The sequence below is a fragment of the Caenorhabditis remanei genome, chromosome IV (genome assembly GCF_010183535.1).
Source record: "Caenorhabditis remanei strain PX506 chromosome IV, whole genome shotgun sequence".
NCBI classification, from domain to species: Eukaryota; Metazoa; Nematoda; class Chromadorea; order Rhabditida; family Rhabditidae; genus Caenorhabditis; species Caenorhabditis remanei.
The window spans coordinates 19,575,256-19,600,763 of record NC_071331.1 but is presented as its reverse complement, the minus strand read 5'-3'; positions in this window follow the sequence as shown (position 1 = coordinate 19,600,763).

The following is a 25,508-nucleotide window of genomic DNA, read 5'->3' as shown; positions in this document are numbered from 1 at the left end:
GAAAGCCATCAGCAATAATTCATACCCTCTCCCTCACACGCGGATTTCTTCTCAGGTCTGCAGCCGTGTTTCTCAATAGAATTCTTCTTGAGAAGACGTGGAATAATTGATTAAAATTGGGCACTCGATTCTTCCGGTCAAAAGTTAGGAACTGGTCAAGTGGGAGGAGAAAAGTAATAAATAGGGGTAGAGGAGGAGATTTTCCCAGAAAAGGTCAAAAAATGAAATGGACTGATGATGGCTGGTATTTATATGTGATGGGTTGAAATATATAGGAAAAATGGGAATATTGGAAGAACATTAGAGAAAAAAACCATGAAATTTTGAAACAGGAAAAAAAATTGAAAAAAAAGAAGGCCTAAAATTTCTTGTGCCGGGTGTTTTTGAACATTGACATTTCAAAACCGGACATGTTGAAATTGAACAAAACGTCTGGTGTCTGGTTTCAAAACGTCCTGAAGCCGTTTCTTATAGATTTACTGTTTCAGAAAGTTTGGAAATTGAAAATTAGTGTATTTCAAACTCTTATCATAATAACTGAAAAAATATGAACGTCCCATTTATTTAGTTTTGAAACAGAATTTTTCATTCGAATGTTCCCACTAATTTAAGTTTGAAAACATCCGGGTTTAAAAACTACTTTCAGAAATCTCAGAAATCTCTAAAGTTAATGTTTTATTGTTTCCAACATTTTTTTTAAACTTGACTAGAATGAAGCATTTAGTAATTCCTTAATGCTTCATTGCTTCATCAGAATAGCGTTTCTGGTAAAATGAAGTGGGCACTAGAAGTTTTAGGCCCTGAAGTTTTGCCGTATCAAAATTTTCCAGGAAAACGCATCATAAAATCTTCTATTTCATTAAAAACTGATATTGATAACAGTATAAATGTTTTCATTGCTTCTTTTCTCAAAATAAATTACATCTGGCGCACCTTCCGCGCTTTCTCAGGTAATACCTATATAATTCCAACAAGTCCCTGTACTTAAAGAATGGCATTCCTCCTCTCCGACTATTTCAGCCCCGAAAATAAATATAATTGAGATTCAAGTCGTATAAAATTCCTGGAAAACTACCAAGCATTTATTCTGGGCGAGTAGATTTCTGAGTCTCCTTTTTTCCTTCTTAAAAAAACCAAGAATTCTGAAAAACGGAATCCTAGTTAGGTAGATCATCGAACCTTGTCTCCTAAAGGAAAATGGAACTATTGGAGCGGGAACAGAGAGAGCAAAAAACAGAGAAATATGAGATGGAAGATGGGTTGACACAAGGTATTTCACATGATGTCAAATGGGAAAGGTTTCAGAGTTTTCGAGTTATAGAAAAAATGTTGACGATACCATGTGAAAACTGGGGGCGAGGAAAGTAGGAAAATAGTTTAAAATGTATTGAAACAGTAAAAAATGTATTTAGAATTATGACAAGAAGCATTGGATCAGAAACTAAAGATAAGAATCTTATGAACAGACATGAGTTTTCCTTGAAACAGTACCCAAAAAAATTGACAAATCCAATGTTTTTAGTCATATTTTGACCATTTTATGAAAAATTAACTTGCCCTGATAAGACCACGCGAAACAATTCAGAAAATCCAGAAATAAACTTTTGAAATTATTGAAACAGTAATTATTTACATCCCACATTGGAATGTGAAACACACAATATAACAAGAAGAAATTAATTACAGGTACTTGAAAATTGAGTCATGTGAACCCTCACCACACATGCTGGTGTTCCACTTAATAGTACATAGAATCTGTGGGAAGTAAGTGATTTTTATGTTTTTTACTGTTTCAAAAACACTAGATTCCAAAAAAAAAGCAATTTTAGTTTATTGAGAGAATACGTTGCATTTAGTGAAAAATTCCAAGTTTTTGTTTGAAACTAGCATATCTAACATACTTTTGAAGGATGAGATTTTTTCACTGTTTCAACCAAAATTGTTCAAAAATATGGGACTTCTCAATGTGCTCACTTACGTGTTCACTTAAATTTTCCAAACAATATGCTAAAAATTACTGTTTCTTTGAATACTAAAAATCTAAAAATTCTTGCCATCTAGTGCTGCAACTCAATTCAACTTGTTTTTTTAAATTTAAAAGTTTATAGATGAATTATTAACACGGTACGCTTACAACTGCGCTCTACCGAAACTGAAGAAAATAGTGTGTGAAATTGAGAGACTCAGAGAAAAAATACATCTTTTTACGGAATTCCGGTGGAGCGCAGTTGTAGAACTTTGCCGAGCTAATACTAAAATATACTGTTTCGTAAATTACATTTCCGTAATTTCAAAAAGCATCAACACTTGATATAACATTGGAAACCCCTTTTTTAAAGTCTCGACCGTTAAAAATTACAGTTTCAGTATAAACAGATAATTTAAGTAATACTTCTTACTATTAGTTAATACCTAGTATGTTCAGAAATAACTTACTGTTTCAATTTTTGGTGATAACTTATTATGAGTTCCTACAAACGTTTGGCATGGAATAACTCTTGAAACAAAATCAAAACACGCAAAACATGATTTCTTGATTCCTATGGAAACACTTTCAAAATAAGAAAAGAAGAAGGAAACAACTAGAAACTAGACAATTTACTACCCCCACAAATGTACACCACTTCAAAATACTATATGTTTTTTCTTTTTCTGTTCTATGGATGTTTTACGAGAAGAGGCTGGGGTGACGGAGACGCATTTTTCAAAATTGTGTAAACTTATTGAAACAGAAAAAATCTACTGTTTCAACTCTCTGCAACCACTAGTAGAAAAGTTTAAACAGAGATAATATAACACCTCTTTGAACTCCTAAAGACTTTTTCTTAATAGCTTTAAAACAGAAAAAAACCGAATGACCAAGCTATATACATATTTGTAGCTCAAAGAAAACAGATCTCTTACATTTGAGAACTAATCCGTTTGCATCATTTAATCTGCCTACGCTATTTTTTGTTGTTCTCGGTTTTTTTGCTATTATAGAAAGTATATTTTCAGGGAAAAGTGTTATAGAGAGCTTCCTGTCAAATTCAGTTTTTTAACACTGCCGCTAGTAATGGGCGGAGCTTCAAGAACCGTGCCGCAGTCAATTTTGGGTTATTAATACAGTTTCAAAAAGTGAGGAATTTTACTGTTTCACCTTTTTTCCAAAAGTGTGTCAACATTTCAGTTTTTATTGTGAATAGTAATAGTATAGAAAACAAAAAGATTCAGAATAGAGACGGAAAACATATGATTGAAGTGATTTTTATTGTATGGCTATCATTCTATTCAATTTTGCGTTTTGTGAAACTAAAATTTTACTGAAACAGTAGATTTCTTGAGGATTTCAAATACGTATCTCGAATCTAAATTCCAAAATAAAAATGCCTTCTCCCATCTCTTCTTTTTGACCAAAAAATGAAATGAGCCTCAACCCAAAAATGAAAATAAAACGGAGCTGCTCTCTTAATCTCATTGTAAATTCAAATGAACCGCTCTCTGCTCCCTCGGCCTTTTCATAAAGATTACTCATTTTTTGGGGGATTTTTTCTTCTGGGGAAAAAACAATTTTGAGATGGATGAAACTCAACAAATGAATTGAAGCGGGTTCATTGGATTTATGTGAAAAGTTTGGAACTGTAAAAAATATCTTGAATTTAGTTCCTAAACTAATTGTAAGAATACAAATCTGTGACTTCAGAAGTTCTTGAAACAGTCAAAGAATAAGTTTTTAATTTTCAAGAAAGTTTATAAAAATATGGTTGATTGACTACAATGAAGTTCTCCAATTGAAACTGTGGAAATGTTTCACTTTGCGTTCATTTCTGCAGGAAAGAGTTTTGTTAACAAAAGATTACTTGGAATTTTTGAAATCGAAAAACTTTTTGAAAAACTTTTTTTTTTTGAAATTCGAATGGTTTTTGGTCTAACCGTTGTCACACTGATATGATTTTGAAAAAAAATGCTTGAAATCGTATTGTTCGAATTAATAATTATGTTTTACTTACAAAACGTTTTGAGTATTTTCTGAAACAATAAAAATTTCCTCAGAATATTGTCAGAACAATTCAAATTCAGAGCATGGAATCAATCTGAACCAATTTTTAGAGGGATTCCGTGAACATTAATTGACGTTAACTTTTCAAGCAGTAAATATTAAATTTTGATACCAAAACGTAAAAGATAGGGAATTTCAAACATATGCATTTTTCTTGAAAACGATTAAATGTTGCTAAATTTTTGTTGAAGTCAAATAACTTTGGAATAAAGCGCCGAACATTTTCTATGTTGTGGACGATAGTAAAGATTGGTATAGAGCAAAAAACAGCAGAAATTGAAAGAATCGCTTTAAATCAAATGAAGAGACTTTGTAAACTCCAACTCACAAATTTTTGGTGATTTGCAAAACTAGAAAACTGAAAAAAAAAACTATCTGACAAACGTATCCACTGATGTTTTTGATGATGACTTCGGGAAGAATCTGAAACAGTGAAAACTAGTTAATTGAAAGAAAAAGTTAGAGCAAACAGTATGATAAACGGATATAACGGAACGCGACATAAAGGTTTTTATATTTTAAACGTTGTCTTTTCAGAAAATTGTCAAACAGAACGGGACATATAACAAGCACTCGAATTACAAATTTCTATATTTAAAAAAAACTTGAAACCGTATTGCTTTTAAATCTAAACTGGTGATTAACTGGAAACTGGTCTGTCAAAAAAAAGTGAAATAGTGAAAAAATTGTATCGAAAAATGTAGAAAAATTGGGCTGAATTGTCATGTGGACACAGCTTTTGTAGCGGAAAGAAGGTAGCAAGAGAAAGAGCAAGAATCGGATTTTGGGCAACACAGATCAAAAATTTAATTTACTGTTTTGGGGGTTCTAGATGAATACAATTTTTTAAAGGAATTTGATACTTCACTATATGGCAAACGCTACCTATGCAAATACGCTCTAAAATCTTCACCAAGAAAGACATGATCCGCATTACGTGGAGGTGAACTTGTGAAACTATTTTCCTACAGAAATATTTAGGAAACGGGGAAAATATTACATTTCCACGTTTTTCTCATTGGAGCGTGTTTGCATTGGTATCGTTTGCAATATCGTGGTACAGTAAAAAATGCATGGTATTGGAGTTTGTTCTTTTGTTAGTTGAAAACCGAGATATTTTAGAACCTGGACATTTTGCAACGAAGAAATTTTTTACATTGAGTTTTGACCCGAAACAATAAATTGTGTGCTCTTTGCCCCTTCCCTCTCTCTCTCCCATCCAGTAGTCTACACAAACTCTGAAAAAACCTGAGCAGGACGAAAAGTGAGTAGATGATGATGGGCTGCCCATTGGGTTCATATTTCACATATTTCACTCGACAAAACTTTTCATTTCTCTCCTTCTCTTTGTTTCTTCTTGTTTCACACAAAATCCAGAGGTCAAATATTTAGGAGGATAAGGTTGCAGAAGGGGGGATTTTACACAGAAAACAAAAAGAATTTGAATGGAAAGAAAAAGTCAGAAAAGCTGAAAATGTGAGTGTAAGTTCTTGAAAGAGAAATAAATAACAATGGAAGAAAAGATTTCGATTGTTGTGACGAGGAGAAGACGAGGGAACAGGTGAAAAATATGAGGGAAGAGGGGACAGAAAATTGAGTAAAAATGGAACTTTCAGGGTGTCCAGGAATGGCTGAAAATACGAAAATACGTTTTGGACAAGGCGTTTTTCGAAGAATACAAGTTATAGAAGAATCCAGAGGGATGGCTAGTAAATTGAATTTGTATCTTTTTTTGGGTATTTTCTGAAACAGTAGCTATTAGCACGACACGCTTCTTACAACCGCGCTCTACCGAAACCACAGAAAATAGTGTGCGAAATTGAGAGACTCAGAGAAAGAGAGACATTTTTCAAGGGTATTTCGGAGGAGCGCAGTTGTAAGAACTGTAATGAGCTAACATAAAAGTTTTCAAATATTAACAGTGCAGTTGGAAATGTCGAGTGCAAAGTGAAACTTGGGAATTGTGAAATTTTCTGAAACAGCAACTATACAGCAATTCCAGAAAAGTTTTCAAGATTTCCGTTTTCACTGTACTACTGTAGATAAGAAGATGAAAAATAAAGACACAGCACTACCTGCCTAAATCAAAAAATTATATTTTTATGTTTTGAAACAGTAAACTTTGTTTTAAAAAATTATTCAAAATAGTCAGATTTGATAATTTAAGAGTTCGGTCACTAACCATGAAATCATTACTACAGCATTAACGGAATTCCCATAATGGCTTTTCTGAAACAATAATTATTCTGACCTTTTGACAAAATTAATGAGTGTACTTAAAGACCAAGCTTATCAAAATCACATGTCAGTTATGTAAATCTGAAATGTTATTTCTCTGGAACAGTATTTTTTGTGGCTCAGTCCAAGGAGAAAAGTTCTGGAAAACTGGGGTAAAATTTCTGGGCTTTCAAAAATCTATTTTTTTAAACAGTATATTTTTGAAAAAAAAGTTAGAAAAGTTAAATAGATTTAGGAACTTTCTAGCATTGAATAATAAGCTAAATTAAACATGAATTTGCCTATTTTTCAGTGAAATAAAACAGTTTTGTTTTCAAATAAATACATATTATTCTCTGTAAGTATTTGAAAAGTATGAAAACAATATCGGAAAATTCAGAATTAGTACTAATGTAGTAAGAGAAAAGGATTAAAAAGATAGGGTGGATAATTTAAACAACCAATTGCCACACAAAAGACAAAATTACGGTAGTGATTTTTTATGAAATTCTTGAATTTCTGTCAAACGTATATAATACTATGATCCTATCACATGTCAGTTATAAAAACCCGAAATGTTATTTCTCTGAAACAGTTTTTTTTGAGTTGCAGATCACGTAGAAAAGTTTCTAATACTTATTTTTTCAGGATTGGTAGGATATCGGTGGAGGTTCTGCATAGTGAGAGATTTTGAAAATCGTAAACTATCGAATGAAGTTTGAAACCTTCTTCTGTTAATTGTTGAAACAGTAATTTTTCAAGATTTCTCAATAAAAAGTGACCAATAATTTGAGAACTGTCAGAATACCAAACTAATTCATATCTGGGAAAAAATTCGTAGAAACTATGTTTTTGAAACAGTATCCATTTTACTCTACTCTCATTTTTTACTGTTTCAGGTCAAGATTGTAAAATCTCAAAGATATCAAATATCGATGTATCTTGGAGAAACGTGTAAATATCAAAAAGTTCAAAAAAAGAACTATTATGATAGGAGGAAGGGATTAGTGTTTGGTCTACTAATTATTTTTGATAAGATACATTTCGAATTTCAATTTTAATTTTAAATCAGAAGACAATATGTCTTACGACAATAGAAAACGAATATGTTTTGATCATGCTGCGATTGAAAATTATTTTCTGAAACAGTAAATTTTTGAGAAAAACCGTCTCAAAAGTCCTATTTCAAATTCTAGCTAATACTGTTACAATGGTTTTCCAAGATATTACATTCTTTTTCTGTTTCAGGTTTTTTTGATAGTTAGGAGTATTTTTGTTCTTGAGTAGATGGAAATAGTTACATCCTCCTAACAGATTACTGTTCCAGACAGAACATATATTTTGATGAATCTGGGCAAAATCGTTGAGTATCTTCTCTTTTTACGAAATAGAAATTCGATATTTATTTTGGCGTAAATTCTTTAAAAAGTTAATTTCCAAAGAGAATGAGGAACAATAACATTTCGATGTTCAAGTTTTCCTTGAAACAGTAAAACTTGGAAAAAATCTGCTTCATCAATTTTTATTATTGACTAAAAAACAGAAGCATTGTAAACGCTAACTGAAAATTAAGGGCATGTTTCTAAATTTTCAGAATAAGAAACTGATGAAAGAATGACAAAGGCAATTAGTTGAATAGCTTCCAAAAATAATTGAAACAGTAAAAATGTATTTTGGGTCGAATTCCTAACAATTATCATAATTATGGCGAAATTTTGGAAATGCATGAGAGTAGTAGCAAAATTATATTTCAAGAATCATTTTCTTATTTGTTGAAAAAAGTTTCATAAAGTTAAATAAAATTAGCCATTTCTATATTCTTCAGTTAACGGCGTTATTCCTTTCTTTGATGATTTTTTAAAATTGAAACTTTTTGCACGAGGAAAATCGTAGACTAGACAAACAAAAAAGCTAATTTTATATTTACATGCTGTAAGAAACTATTTGAAAAAATGTAAAACAAAAAATCTTATAAAATTTACGGTTTACGAAAATTCAAAAATTGCTAACTTAATTGTTTTCCAATCTTTGATATCTATTTCTTTTAGGTAGTAATTTCTTATTTAGTAAATTCTGAACCCTGTTAGAACAAGACCAAAAGGTTCTAATCCAATTTTCAAAATGACTCTTCTCTGAATTTAGTTCAATCTGAGCCCCTCCTATCTCCAAAATGCTTCGAAAACTTTTTTCAAAAAGGAAGCACTTTTATGGGATTTTCGAGTAAGGTCGACCACGGACACTTTTTATCTTGAAAAAACGAGAGGAAGGGGACCAAAAAGAAGTAGAGGGGTTCAATGGAATATAGTGATTTACATAATTGTAGAGAGAGCATCTTCGGAGCGGAGAAACAAACGGAAATTGCCTGCGTTCTTCTCTTTTCTTTTCTTTACTAGAAAGAAGAGATATGGGAGAGAGAGTACTCTGCAGTTGACACTACTAACAATTCGGAGACATTAAATGGAGGGAAATTAGGAATTGTTGAGAAAACCGAGGAAATTAGACATGGGAAAAAGTGCAGAAGTGAAAAAAATGAAAATTTCGAAAATTCTAGAGTCAACTGTACCATGCAAAGCATTCATTTGACAACTTGAAAGCACTTTAATGACTCTCTACGGTTTTGCCCACAAAACTAGAGTCATTAAATGCTTTTATTATTTCCGGTTTACTATATTTCCCATTTTACCGTGTTAAATTACGTTAAAACTGCTCATTAAGCAAACCACACTCACAATAATTACATTTGAATGCCCGCGCTAAAGCGCGGGCACCTACGAAACGAGGGGCACCCACGCAGCCGACCGACTATATAAGGCGGCGGCGCGCGCCCTCTCGAGCTCAGTTCAGTCCAGTTCTGTTCAGTAGCGCAGTCGTACAGTCACAGGCTGTCGTCCGCTCCCCATTCACGGTGTCCCGTATTGGTTCTGACCCAATCTGTGCCCGATCTATATTCTATTCACTGACAACACTTCTACTGCCCCTTCTAATAAGGTGGCAAAATCCCTTCTAATAAGGGTAGAAGGTAAGCCTAAATTGTGGCCTAAAAAGTGTGTAAAACCGCTATAATCTTCTCCCTCATGAAGGGTTTTTCGTATGATTTTTCCCCTTAAAACATCGGGTTTTAATCAATTTTCTCCCGCTATAACGCGACATTCCAACCCGGAACAACTCTTCGGCCAAATCGTTATGGACCGCTCTTTATTCATTGTTCCATTTTTTCTTAAATAAATTGGGATTCGTTTACACTTGTGTACTGTTATCTGCTTGCATCGCTTATCCCCACTTTACCGCTCACAAAACAGACATTCTCTCATAATTCCCCGGAAATGGGTGGGTCCTCCGACGCCCGCTAGACCCCACTTTCCACATGTTATCCAGAAAATAGGTGTGTCAAATCAAGTGAGTGAGACAATGCAACATAATTTTTGTGGTAAGTTTAATGATTTTTTGAAACAGTATGTTTCAATTATCTTAAGTCCGACGTCTAAATTTTTTAAAGCAAAAACAGCATGTGATGATTAAGATTAGGACGATGCACTATCACTGTTTCAAAATTTTCCAAAATCGAGAGAAACTAATTTTGAAACAGTATTTTTTGTGTGTGCTATAATAAATATCAAAATCGTTAAACAATAGATATCTTAAAAACATCAATTACAACTTGAAAGCTTTCGAAATATCTTTCTATTGTGCTAATAATTAGTTCAAAACTTATTTGATACTTCAATGCTGGACACAGTGAGTTTCTAGAACAACATCTACTGTTTCGAGGTCCAAACATTTTGAATGCACAGATACAAATGCTTCACTTTTTGCTTACCGATTTTAAAACATTTTAGTGATAACATTTCAAACACTCTTGATCTATCAGAAACACAACAAAATGTAATTTTTGAAACAGTAAATGTTCTTAGCTGAAAAGATGGCTATAAAATAAGATAAGATAATTGGAAGTTGCATTCTCAACATGAAGACTGCTGTTTCAAAACATGCATTTCTAGACCAGGTATGTGTTTTGAAACAGTGAGCTGTCATTATTCATTACGCCTTATATTGAAACAGAAACTTCTAAAAGCAGCCAAGAGAAACAATCCCATAAATATTTTTATGATTTATTTAAAATAATTCAAGCCATCTAAAATTTCCAAAAAAAACTGTTTCAAAAATCATGAAATTGACAAAAGTTTTTTTTAACATTCACAGCAAAACTCTGCGTTATATTATGTCAAACTGACAAAATTTCCGTAAATAAAAAATGTGAACCAGAAAAAAACTTGCAAGAACTGCACAGTAGTTGTTGTAGATTCTCGGAGCAGGTACCTGAAAATAAAAAAGTTTTAAAAAGTATTACTGTTTCAGAGAAACAAGACAAAAGTAAAAACATTGAAGAGACAATTGACAAAGGGCTCTCAAGTGGTGTAGATTTACGGAGGTTTGGGGTGATTTACGAGGTTCGAAATTCTTCAAAAAAGTCACAGTGACCTTATTCTTCTCCTTCTGAACTTTCTTTTTTTTGAAAAATCCGAAAACTTTATAACCTTTTCCTCAAAAAAAGTTCATGTGACCAGTAGTCCGAATGCAAAGAAAAAAAAACGAAACTTTGCATAATTTAATTTCTTTCTGCAAATCTTGTGTCTCTTACTACAATTTCCTTCTTCCCTTGAAATTCAACTGGACGGATGTACATTTCAATCAAATTTAGTTCGTTTCTTTATTTCCCGTCTCCTTGTTTTTTCTATGTTTTCCATTCGTTTATGACGTCACAAAAGGGGGAATCTGGAGATGAAGGAAATGAAGAAAAACAGGTTGGAAATGGGAACAATAACAAGAGATTTAATGGAGTTGATAGGAGATGAATTAAAAAAAAACAAATTTGAAACAGTAGAAGTGATTTACTGTTTCACTGAAAATTTTATAGAAATGGGTGAATGAATTTTCAGTTTCAATAGGAATGGTAAATCTCTTCTCTTTGGGTAAAACTGTCTCTAACTTTTAGAACTTCTGAAATAATTTTAACTGTTTCAAATATTTATTTTTATTGTTTTTTCATCGTTGGTACAGTTCATTCAGTGAATTGGATACTTGATTATCTTAAAATTGGAAATTATTTAAATTCAAAACACGGCTGTGAACAAAATTTTAAAATATTGGCACAGTAATTATTTTTGAAAATTATATATTTTTTACCGTTTCAATTTTTTCTCAATTGACAATGACTCTCCATATCACTGATGCTCTTTGGTTGTTATACGCGGAAATATACTGAACAAGTTCACTACAGTATCATTTGAAAAAATCACTTCAACCAATGAAGCCTATTTTTTGAGTTATTTATCAACTCGGTACTATTTTCTTTGAAAGTTAGTAAACAACAACGACAGGAATGGTAGCAAAAAACGATTTACTGAACTAGTCGAAATTTCATACCGTGATTGTTTAATATTTATACAAATTTTCAGAAAGTTACAGTTTATTTCAGTTTCCGAAAGAAGTCTGATAAAATATAATAATTTACACTGTTTCAGAAAATTTCTAACTTCAAATGTCCGATATATCTGAGATATTGATCCTATTGCCAAGAGCAAATACCAATAAATCGAATTTAATTCTCAAAATACTCTTTAGATCAGATGAACTAATGTAGAATCTTGAGAGCGAACAAGATTTTGGAACACTGAAACAGTAACTATGTTTTAAAAATTTACTGTTTTTTTCCGGTTTCAGATCTACCAGATATCTTTACTATTAACAAACACCAGATTCTGTATGTTTGTGTGTGTGTCGCCGATCCTACAGCCCTTCCTACTGGACCGATTTTCTTCAAAGTTGGACCAAAAAATCAGGAATTTCCCCCGCATGATGCCCGTCTTTTTCTTTTTTCAAAATTCTCGAAATGACGCCTTCTGAGCCAGAAACACTGATAAGCATAGGGGAAATGAAAAACGGAAAAAGATGCGTGAAACTGTCGGCCTAAGCGTCGTCATTTCTTTCCTTTCTTTGGCTTGCATTTTCCGTGGGCCGCATTGTTGAGGGCGGCGTGTCGACGCGTCCGATCTGGCAAGTTATGCGTTATTGACTACAGTTAGTTTTTAGTTCGATCCCGGGGGCGAGGGAAGATTTTTAATTTTGTTTGCTGATAAATTCGGAAAAAAGAGATTTCCGAACGTGTCGTCTGTTTCCAATAAGGAAAAATACAGTCCGCGTTCTAAAAAGCGAAGACGCGAAAGATGCTTTGGTATCATAAGATTCAGAAAAGTTGATGATTCCAGCCGTGTCGATTTTCTCCAGATTGATCAATATCATACAAATACGGGCAGTTTTCTGGGGACAGCTCAAAGGGGATGGATCCATTGTGGATATGGGTCCACTTTTTTTAAAAGTATTAATAGCCATTCTTTCCAGCATTTACTTCTTCTTCTTACCACGGTTTTAGCTCCGCCTACTTTTTTTCGTGTAAAATACAGTGAAAAGCAGAAGTTGCATGAAGTCCAGACATTGGGGCCACGTAAAGCACAGTCTTTTGAACTGCCGATAACTATCATTTTCCTTTTTCCCTTCATGCTCCATCGCTCAGAATCAGATGTTGGATTGAAGCTCGGAGGGGTTGATGGGGTACAGGACATTCAACGCATGACACAGGAGTCGGTGAAAAAAAAGACGAAAAGAAAACGTCGGGCACTGCTATCCGGACTTGAGATTGTCCAGAATCCATGGCAAATGTTGCTGACCTATCACCCTATATTTGAATATCGACTAATCTTTTGGTTCTCTTCAAGGCCGCCTGAAGAAGCGAAAATTTTCCATGGCTGGAATTAAGATATAAAATCGCCCACCGGCCTTTTTGACAGCCTTGGCTCGGTTCACATATGATCGTAGAGCTTGACGGAATGGAAGGGATTGAGGACGAGATGATGATACAGGGGACAGTACGAAAACGAGATAAGAAAAACGCATAACCTCGCTTATAGAGAGAGGGAGAGAGATCAACTTTTACTGACTTCAGAAGAATAAAGCTGCTCAGCTGATTCAAATCGCATGGTAGCCAAACGAGAAGCTGAGAGTCAGGATGAGAAAGAGTTCAGATTGAAATCAATGGGAGATGATACAGCAGTCCGACGATCTCTACAGTCTGACACGGAGAAGTCGAACAGCAACAGAATCAACATGAAAAATTGGAAACAGCAGTGAAAAAGAGTCCGAAGATGATCTAGACTGTCTTCAGTAGCTTTCCGGGAAGCTACCAGACGATCATAAAAGCCCGATGATGTGACGGCGAGAAGAAAGAAGCTCTTCGCGGAGTAGCTACTACTGATGTACAACCATATCTTCACTACACCAGAAGGATGAATCAAATTTGTTAATATTGCGAGGGGCTATACTTCAAAGCTAAGTTCGACTTTCAAATAACGAAGGTCGGTGCGTTCAGAAACCCTATCTGTCAAGTTCGGCAACGTTGACTGTAGTCAGTTGGATCAAACCCATGTGGGGACGTGAAATATTTTTTCTTATACTCAGATATAGAAAAAAGAAGATTCAAAACGTGTCGTCCGTTTCCGGATTGATTCACAGAGGCGATATGAAAGTTTTGTTATCGTCGGAGGCAGAAAAAACAAGGGATTTCGAACGTGTCGTCCGTTTTCGGATTAATTAAGATTTACAGTAACACCTAGAAGGGTGGTGTTGAGAAGGAGGTTTAGTCGCCGTTAGGCGACGTGAACCGACTGGTAGATGATGTATTTGAATGGAACTAATGAAATTTCGGTGCTATCTCAATATGAATAATTGGAAAATCATACGGTATGCGGATCTTAACAATTTTGAAATTACTCCAAAAAATAACTACAAACGGGTGAAACAGTAAACTTGACAATAAATATTTTTGCTTCAAAGGAGGTCCGGGGAGTCGAAAAAAATGTCACTACAGTAAAACTATACCATAGCTTCTTAGTTTAGAAAACATTCAGAAAGCTGTAATTTATGTGTCAAAATAAAATAAATTATTTCTAAAACAAAATTTTTTTGATTATACAAATATTTCTGTAAAAGAAATAGAATTGTTAAAGAGAAATAAGTTCACCAAGTGAAATTAATTTTAGAATGTATCCGAAAACAAGACTTTCTGATACAGAAACAGTAATTATTTTTAAAAATTGTATATTTTTCCTGTTTCAATTATTGCCAATGTGTTGATAATGCAGGAAAATCAGTGATCTTCACATCATTTACAAACGAATAAGAAATTAATTTTAAATTAAGAAACAATTAATTACTAATCAGCAAACAGCGCATTAAAAAATCAAATGTCACTGTTTCAAGTTAGGTAATTGTGTCATGCAGTACATTTTACTGCATGGCACAATTACATAACATTGTATGAAAATTTCAATGATATGTTTCAAAAAATTTTGAATTACAAATAACATTCGAAAATACTATTTCAATCGTTCATTGTTCAACTAATAAAAATCACAAAATTGCAATAATGAGATTTGGATCATTGTGGAAAAATTAAATTAAAAGAAAGTTCTACTGTTTCAGAAATTTTTTAAACTTTGGGCATTTGTTCTATAATTTTATTTAATGAAGATTTATTCTATTCATATAAAACAATTAATACAAAAACAACTTCTGTTCTATTACTTTTGTTTTGAATAAAAAATTTTTTTAACAAATTTTCTAAACTAAAAACACTGACTCCAAAACGAATCACCCTGCGCTCCCTAGTGCAACCAAGTTCTTTGTTTTTTTATGGAACGAGATTTCTAAAAGTTCAATCCTCTTTTTCCAAAAAAAAAACACTTGACAAGGAACTCCCTCTTCTATTCATCCCTCAAATGCCAACACCTTTTTTATATATTCTTTTTTATTCCGAGACTTTTCTCGGGATAATTAGGGAGAATAAGAAGCCAAAAAACACGAGGAAACAGGGGAATAAAAGGTCAAAAAGAAGGAGAAAGGATATTCTGGAAAAGGGAGAATTAGGGATGATGATGGAGGGGGTCAAGCTGTGTAAATAGAAGTTACTACTAGAAGAGGAGAGAAGGTGCACGAATCACAGAGGAGGAATGATTAATCAGGGAACAGAAAAAGATAGAAATGGAACAGATATGAAATTGGGAACGTTTTGAAACTGTCAAATTTGCAATCATGACGTTTTGCAAGGGTGCCAGGGGACCTAATTTCAGTAATTTCGAAAACTCGAAATTTCAATATCGCAGTTGCAAAACGTTATGGTTTTGTAATGACTAATGTTTTACATCCGAGAGGCTACAAAGCCGGAATGCATTTGACTCTTGGGACAGGGACTGGTTGAAAAATATTGAAGTGGAAAAAAAGAAGGTATTTTAGTGAAACAGTGAAATTTTAAAAGTGATATTCTTGGTTCTACAGAAAGAAGTTTGATAAATTAATAAACCTATCTTTACTATTAACAAACACCAGATTCTGTATGTTTGTCTGTGGTTCGCCGATCCTACCGCCCTCCCTACTGAACCGATTTTCTTCAAATTTGGACCAAAAGATCAGAAATTTTCACCACTCGATGCCCGTATTTTTCTTTTTTCAAAATTCTCAAAATGACGCCTTCTGAGCCAAAAACAGTGATAAAGCATAGGGGAATGAAAAACGGAAAAAGTGACGTGAAACTGTCGGCCTAAGCGTTGTCATTTCTTTCCTTTCTTCGGCTTGCATTTTTCGTGGCCGCATGGTTACGGTTTACGTGTCACTGCGTCCGATCTGGCAAGTTATGCGTCGCTGACTACAGTTAGTCTTTAGTTCGAGTTTTTAGGGCGAAAAAAGATTTTTAATTTTTTTTGTTGATAAGTTCGGAAAAAAGAGATTTCCGAACGTGTCGTCTGTTTCCAATAAGGAAAAATACGGTCCGCGTTCTAAAAATCGAAAACGTGAAAGATGTTTTGGTATCATAGGATTCAGAAAAGTAGATGATTCCAACCGTGTCGTTTTTTCCAGATTGATCAATATCATATAAATACGGGCAGTTTTCTGGAGACAGCTAATAGGGGATGGATCAATTGTGGACACGAGTCCACGTTTTTAAAAGTATTAATAGCCAATCTTGCTAGCATTTACCTTCTTCTTCTTACCACGGTTTTAGCTCCGCCTACTTTTTCCTGTAAAATACAGTGAAAAGCGGAAGTTGCGTGAAGTACAGACATGTGGCCACGTAAATCCCATTCTTTTGGACTGCTGATAACTGTCATTTTCCTATTTCCTTCATGGCGTTAATGTCTCCAACAACTACTGTTCCTGCCGACAAGTTAGTGGATGATTATGGTGTTGTTTCTCCTGTTTCCGGTGAAGGCGTGATCCATCGCTCAGAATCAAATGGGAGATTGAAGCTCGAAGGAATTGATGGGCTACAGGACATTCAACTTATGACACAGGAGTCGGGGAAGAAAAACGACGAAAAGAAAACGTCGGGCACTGCTATCCGGGCTTGAGATTGTCCAGAATTCATAGCAAATGTTGTAGACCTATCGGCAGATAGAGGCGAAATGAATATAGGGCGGATATCAGCTCGGATCAAGGCTATCGTACGGCCGGCCGTGGCTTTCAGGGCCGTCGAGGCCGCGGATGAACGAAATGGGCTGAATTTTTGCATATCGACTAATCTTTTGGTTCTCTTCAAGGCCGGCTGAAGAAACGAACATTTTCCATGGCTGGGAACTGAGATATAAAATCGCCCACCGGCCTTTTTGACGGCCTTGGCTCAATTCACATATGATCGTAGAGCTTGACGGAATGGAAGGGATTGAGGACGAGATGATGACACAGGAGTCAGTACGAAAACGAGATAAGAAAAACGCATAACCTCGCTTTACAGAGAAAAAGAGATCAACTTTTACTGACTTCAGAAAAATAAAGCTGCTAATTCAAATCACTTGGTTGCCAAACGAGAAGCTGAGAGTCGGGATGAGAAAGAGTTGAGGTTGAAATCAATGATAGATGATACAGCAGTCCGAAGATGTCTACAGGCTGACACTGAGAAGTTGAACAGCAAAACAACCAGCGCCAAAAAATTGGAAACAGCAGTGAACAAGAGTCCGAAGATAAATTAGAAAGGCTTCAGTAGCTTTCTGGGGAGCTACCAGACAATCAGAAAAGCCCGATGATGTGACAGCGAGAAGAAAGAAGCTCTTCTCGGAGTAGCTGCTACTGTGCACAACCAGACTTTCACTATTCCAGAAGGATGGATCAAATTTGTTCATATTGCGAGGGGATATATTTCAAAGCTAAGTTCGACTTTCAAATGGGGAAGGTCGGTGCGTTCAGGAACCCGATCTGTCAAGTTCGGCAACGTTGACTGTAGTCAGTTGGATCAAACCCATGTTGGGACGTAAAATATATTTTCTTATATTCAGATATAGAAAAATAGGATTCGAAACGTGTCGTCCGTTTCCGGATTGATCCACAGAGGCGATATGAAAGATTTTTTGTCATCGTCAGAGTCAGAAAAAACAAGGGATTTCGAACGTGTCGTCCGTTTTTGGATTAATAAAGATTTACTGTAGCACATAGAAGGGTGGTGTTAAGAAGGAGGTTTAGTCGCCGTGAGGCGACGTGAACCGACTGGTACGATATAAGTGGATCAACAAAACTTGGAAAATCAACCAACATTCTAGAAAAGGCTATGAAACAGTAGAAAATTTCAACAATTGTAAAAATCACGTAGTCTGTTCCTTAACGTAAACGATTATTTATTTGAAAACTGAACAAGCTCGTTTGGAATCAAAAATGTATAGTATTCAAAATTATGTGTCGAAAATTTGAAAGAGTTTCCGAAAGTTTGAACTATGGATAAATATTGTCAAAATTATCAAAAAATAAGACTATCATTGAAAATGTGATAATGAAAGAAGATGGCATGTTGTTGAAATAGTAAAAATGATTAAAGAATAACGAGAAACGATATTCTAGTTTTGAACAAATCGGGTAGTTCGAGTTTTGTCGAAGCTTGAGAAGTTTCCATGGAACAGTAACAATTCTCTATCTCAAGGGCTTCCAAATGATTAATGGGTTGAAGACAAAAAATAATTTTAAAATCAATTTGGAAATATTAAATATGTATTAGCAGCCCACCCCTCTTACAACCGCGCTCCAACGCAAATGTGTGAGTAGACGCAGAGTTTTTTCTCGCGTAGACAAAAAATTTCACGGTTTTTGAGCTATTTTTGCTACTTTTCATAACAAATTACAAAAAGTGCTATGAAAAGAAGCGAAAATAGCTCAAAAACTGAGAAAATAATTGCGAGAAAAAACTCTGCGTCTCTCGCCGATACTCATCCGTTTGCGTTGGGGCGCGGTTGTAAGAGGGGGTGGGCTGCTAATATTAATGTAGTGGGAGGAAAGGAGAATAGAGAGCATAATATAAGGGAAAGTTCATAAAATAAATTCAACTGTATAAAACTAGAGACGGAAATTCATTGATCAGTATAAACATGGAAAACATAACACTTTCCTTTGAAACTGTGACAATTTTTCTAGAAGAAAAAATTCTAATAGAGAACAAGTCGCAAAGCAGAAGATTAAGTTATGTTAAAAACTAAGAAACATCAGATGAAACAGTCGAGTAGTATACCCCTATTCCCCCCAATTTCTAAAATCCGGAGATTTTTTGATACAAGCTATCAATTAATTTCTTATTCAAAAATAATTTGATGAACTTCGAAACCGTAACCACTGGTTTTGATTTTTGAATTTTAGAGCGAAGTAGAAACAAAATTATCTTGAACATTTAATGTAGTAAAATAATTAGTAAACTAATGGAAATTTACAAAACTGTTTTCTATGAAACAGTGATTTTAACTTGTTATGATCTGGAAAAAACGGCAAAAACAGTTTTTACCGGTAAATGAATTGGGGGAAAACGTATTTTTTCCGAAAAAATCTTCAACAAATTTGCTGTTTCATGTCAATCTTTTTTTTCAATTTAAATAGGCAAAACGTTTTTCCTAGAATTAGAAACTTTCTGAAATCGTATATTTTTTAAGGAATGTTTCTATAAAAATATACTGGTTCACCAATTGTGGTTGAATAGAGCTAATACTTCCCCACTGGAAAGAATCTTACTTCTAAATGCTTTTCTCTTCAAAAGACGCAAAAAAAGACTGGAACGTGTGCTGCTCATTGCTCATTTGTCTTGTGGAATGACAAATGTTGACATAAACAAAAATGTTCGTTTATGGAGAAAACGAGGAAAATAGGAAGTAATATATATATATATATGAATGAGTTTATGTTTGGATCCTTTGTGAATTTGTTTTTTGGAGGAAGAACACTGGAACAGAGAGGAAAGGAAAATCTTGGAATTTTTGGAAAAAAAAATATAGATGAGGGATTGCATATTGCCAAGAGACATATCCGTCAAAGGTGCTGGAATAAGGGTTTGCAAATTTTTTTTTGTTGAAAAAAAAAGAGAAATGGCTTTCAGGAGAGTTTGGGAAGAGATGAATTTTTCAACAAAAATAAACCAAGCTCACCGTTCCAAGGGAATTGAAATTGTCAACTTGTTAAGGGAACGTTAAAAGTTTTTGTTAATCTCCAAAGATTTACTGTTTCAGACAAACTAGACAGAAAATCTAAAATCCAGGTCGCTGAGCTGTACACTACCTTTCTGTGTTGCACATATTTCCATAAAAATACACACTGTTCAGATCATAACTTGGCCCTTAAATTTTTCTGTTTCAAAATATTCTCTTTGAAAAATAATGAAAGTGAGAAGTGGTTGATATTTTTTAATTTCCTTATGAAAAGTAGAAAATGTTCTCACTGTTTCAAAATTAATACTAATTGTGTGGGGTATTAAGTAAGAACAATGACATTCTTTCCTCCATTTCACCAATTTTTGAAAACTCATTTCTAGCCTCACAAACATTCGAAGTAGCATCTATCCAGAAAACAAGTTTCATAAAAATTGCTTACTGAAACAGTAGAATTTACTAGAAATTTTTTATTACTAGAAATTTTCATGATAAAAAAACAGCTTTTCAAACTGATTTTCTAAATTTGTGAAACTCATGATTGTTTTTAAAGATTGAAGTTCTTTTTACAGTCTCCATGACCGTCGATAAATTTTTTTTGGAATATTTTTTTTGCACTTTTCGTCATGCTTATGTGAAAAATGGGGAAAATATGATTTTAAAAATACATTTTTACATGGCCTAAATAACCCTAGTACGGCCTGGCAATCGCGACTCGCGGTCGAACTTTTTGAACGTTGAGTACTCAGTGTACGCAGCGAAATTTGTCTGTAAATTTGCGTGGTATTGTCATTGGTGTTTGCAGAGTTGCGTACCGTATCCCGACCAAAAATCATTTTTTATCAGCCAAATGCGATTTTTTATCAAAAGTTTCTCAAAAATACGATAATTGGCTTTTGATTTCTTTTTTCTACGCTATTGATATTGACTTTTTACATCTTCTGGTAAATGTTTAGAAAGATGGTGTTTCGCGTTTTTGAGATATATTAGAAAATGTCATTGTTTCAGCCAAATTCGATGTTCTATTAAAAATTTCTCAAAAAAACGATCGGTGGCTTTTGATTTCTTTTTTCTACAATAATGAGGATGACTTGTTCCATCTTCTGGTAAAAGTTCAGAATGATGATGTTACTTGTTGTTGAGCTACGTAAGAAAATGTCATTTTATCAGTCAATTTGCGATTTTCTGTCAAAAGTTTCTCAAAAATACGATCGGTAGCCTCCGATTTTTTTTTCTCAAAAGAATGAGAATGACTTGTTTCAACTTCTGTTAAACGTTCAGAAAGATGATGTTACTCGTTTTCGAGATACATGAAAAAATATCAATTTCTAAGCCAACGGTAACTTATGTTCAAAAGTTTCTCAAAAATACGATCGGTGGGTTTCAATTTTTTTTTCTTAAAAGATTGAGAATTACCTGTTACAGTTTCCCTTAAACGTTCAGAAAGTTGATGTTACTCGTTTTTGAGATACATAAAAATTTGTCATTTTTTCACTCATTTTCAAGAAAGTTTTAGTCGTCTCTTTAAGGAGGGAAAAGAGTAAAAGCAGGTTTATATTCCGATATCACCACTATATATTCATCGATCATTTTGAAATGTTTCCAACTAACGAGATTTTCATCTGGGCTTCTACAAATCAAAATACTAGCCCTCTATAGCTAATTTCCTTATGTCGATTTTGTCGGCGGTGGAAGGAATTGTTTGAAGTTCTACAGCAAAAAATTCATCTAAATAAAGGTATTATTTATTATTTACAAAAAAAAAACGAAGAAATTATAGCAAAATGCCTGAAAATCGAAGATACTTAGTCACGTAATGTATTAAATAATTGAAATGGCCGAGTTGGAGTTTTCTAGGCCATAGGTCTGTGCCGCCGCGCCGTGAGTAATTAGCAGTTCACCCGACTTACAACTGCGCCCCGCCGCAAACGAGAGAGTATCGGCGAGAGACGCAGAGTTTTTTCTCGCGCCGACACAGAATTTCACAGTTTTTGACATATTTTCGCTTTTTTTCATAAAAATTTTCAAAATTACTATGAAAAATGCGAGAATATGTCAAAAACTGTGAAAATTTGTGCCGGCGCGAGAAGAAAACTCTGCGTCTCTCGCCGATACTCTCTCATTGCAGTGGAGCGCAGTTGTAATAAGAATGCTCGACTCATACTTGACATAGCATCTGTTCAGAAAACAAGTTTCATGAAAATTTTCACTGAAACAGTATAAAATTTTTACAGTTTCACGAAAGATACAAATTGGGAGGGCCACTAACTATAAGCACACCGATTCTAATGCTGAAAATATAGAAAATATAGATAGATTTACTTGACATAGCATCTATTTAGAAAACAACTTCTATGAAAATCTTTAACTGAAACAGTAGGAAATTTTATTACTGTTTCAAGACATTTTCCTAATACTAAAGATGTGGAGGGAGAACAATCGTAACTCTTCATTTGGGAAAAACTCTCTGCATTTGTTTTGAAAAAGCTACTAAACGGAAAATTTCTAGTACCTTCAATTCAACGGTTTTTGTTTTTACCACAGCAAAAGAAAATGTTTTCTATTTCAGAAGCAAAATAATAAAAATAGTAATTTTGGAATGCTGATTTCGTTTTCAAAATGTTGTGAAACTTATAATTTTTTAAAGAATAAAGTTCTTCTCACAATCTGCGACGCAAAAGGTTTTTTTTAATTATGAGGGGAGACGTAACACTTTTCAAAGAAAAACCGAATTTATAAAAATTTTCCCTAAAAAAATAAATAATGTATTACTGTTTCAAGAAAGATACAAATTGGGAGGGCCACTAAGTAAAATGATATCCATGCTGAATCTGTAAGTATATAAGCAATGAAAGTGCGAGAATTAAAAAAAAACATTACTGCTTCAAGAAAATAATATCAGAAAATTAGTGAATTTTGTTGTATTCTCCCTCCGTATGGTAATGGTAGAAACGCAAAGAAGAAAAATCACTGTTTCCATATGTGTTCCTTATAAAAAATAAGAGCTCCTGATTCACTCAGCAAAAATTGAAGCTAATTAAGGAGGAGACAAAAACAAGAAGTCGTTGTCTCCATCTCATCCTGTTTTCTAGACTTTCTTTTTCTTTTTTCTTTCTGTGAATGTTTTCAGAATCACTTCTTATTCTCGTATTTCTATCTCTCTACTTTACCCTTCTCTCCTTTTTCTCAACGTAATTTGTTTTGCATTTATTTTTTATCCAGGAGGCGGAAAGGAGTGAAACTAAAAAAATGAGGAAAGAGGAACGGAGAAAGAAAACGAGTAATTCGTTTTTTTTTGTTTTTTATTTCATTTGGAATTGAAATGAGTCAGGGGGAACGAAAAAATCTGAATCTGAAATAGGGGCCGTTGCTCAGATTTCTCTGAAACAAAAAAAATTTCGAAAAAAAATGACGCAATAACAAAAGTTCCAAAACTACATTTTCATCGAATAAAAACTCTGAAACAGTAGAATTTTGTGAAAAACTTGAATTCGTTAGATAATATCCGAGTAGTACTAAAAAACTTTAATTTTGAACGTTTTAAGTTTTCTATCTGAAACAGTAATATTTAACAAGAGAAATTATTTAAAAATGAACTAAAACAGACCACTTTTTTTCATTTGCATTCTAACACTGACGATTATCCAACTAACAGTGATTTTTATTTGTATTCTTACTAAACACAATGTAGCGAAAATTTTATGTAGCGAAAATTATATATGCATTTCTTAAATAGTTCGTCACTAACTGAGTATTTCAGTTTTAAAATTTTGAATTTTCCCATTTGAAACAGTGAATTTTAGAAAGAAAAACTAATAGAATATGTAGAGCAATTCTTAGTAAAAACATTAAAAATCTCATTTCTGATCAATGAAATTTGAAACGGTATTTGTTGCAGAAACATAGAATTTCAAATATACATTTTTTAGTATTTATAAGCAATCTATTAATGTGAAGCCATTATTGATTAAATTAAAATTTTCTGTACAAATCATACAGTCACTGCCCCAAATTTCAAAAAATGTTTTGTGCTTGTTTTTGAAACAATAGATTTTTCATTAAAGTGATTTCCACATTTGCTCATTGTGCACAGCAACTTGAAAAATTTTTGCGATTTGAAACAATAATTTTCTAATATGAATGCAATTGTCTGATATAAAAGCAATAAAGTGATTGAAGACTCAAAACTTAGAACAGATTAAAAACAGAGAATGAAACAGAGGAATAATCTTTAAAATGTGCTGGATTACCAAACAGAAAAGATGGAATGAAATGAAATTCTTTGAAAGTTAAAACTTGATCGCCCAAAGTTGAAACAGAAAAGAATGTAAAATGAGTTAATGAAATGAAGACCTTTTTTGAGTTTTGATCTGTTTCAAGATGTAAAATTTTACAATTTTCAGACAGAACCCTCAAATATAGTTTTACATCAATATAACGGTCATAGTGCAAAACATTTTTTTCTGTTTCAGAAAATTCAAAACTGGAATAAAAATCTGTTGAATAACTTAATCACCAAAATAGAAAAATTCCAAACATTTCTCACAAAAAGTCTCCAAATAACTTTTTTTCAAGAGGAATTCTACCGCGTTCCACGTCAAAACTCCTGAATTCTCTTCCACTCTCTGTCTCTAAAGAAAATTGACCTCCTGTTCAAATATTGACCCAAACAGTTTGCCACCCCGAATCGCTTAGACAACTTCCGACGACTCGAAAAGAGAGAGAGGCGCTTTTTGGTTTTGAAACAGACAAATAACGAGAAAATTGACACGTGTAAACCTGAGAGACTTTAGTATTTAGTGGTGGTTATTCAGAGGAAAGAATAGAGATCAGGAGCAAAAAAAATATGTGTTTGAAACAGGAGGAGGAGCAAAGGGGATTTGAGTTATTATACAGTAGCGAGCATAAGTGAGTACCCCTAGGTACTTTTATGTGTAACTCAGCTGAATCATGTCCGTTTTGCCTAAACTTTTTTTTGAAGAGAAGCCAAAATATTGAGCAATACGAATATATGTTTTTTGAAAAACTTCCATCGCTGATTTTTTCGATAATCGATTTTTCCTGATCTTAATTTGAAAATCCGAAAAAAAAACTTTTTATTTTTCTCTTGGAGTTATTGAGTTTTTTGTTTCGAAATGTTGGAAAATGATCAAATAAACAAAAAATTATGTTGAATTGGCTTCTCAACTCATGAGCATCGTGCTAGAGCTCCAGAAGTCAAAAGTAATGTCCTCGGAAAAATCTTCATAATTCATAAAAATAATGTTTCAAATTAGCCAAAACATGCACCAAAAGACGTGTCTTCTGTTTTTCTACAAACCAACATCAACAAATTACAGATTAAGAAAAAATAATTTTTCTAATTTTTTTCACTAAAAATTTTTTTAAATCCTATTTTTTCTCAATTTCTGGTATTTTCTGGATGAAAAACAAACATAACTTTCAAAAATTGCATGTAAGATGCTTTATCACACACAATAAAACACATTTATGTGTTCCTTGTTCGTGCTGTAGTCAGAAAATACCAGAAATTGAGAAAAATAGGAATTAAAAAATTTTTTGTTAAAAAAATTAGAAAATTTATTTTTTCTTAATCTGTTGTCAACTATTTCCCCAAAGACAAAATTGTCGACAACTGAAAGGCTGAATGATGAGCCCCACATGGTTTTCCCCGCAAAACTAGGCTCATCATCGCCTTACTAATCTCTTATTTCAATATTGTTTCAATCTGTTCACTAATTCACTTTATTTATCTC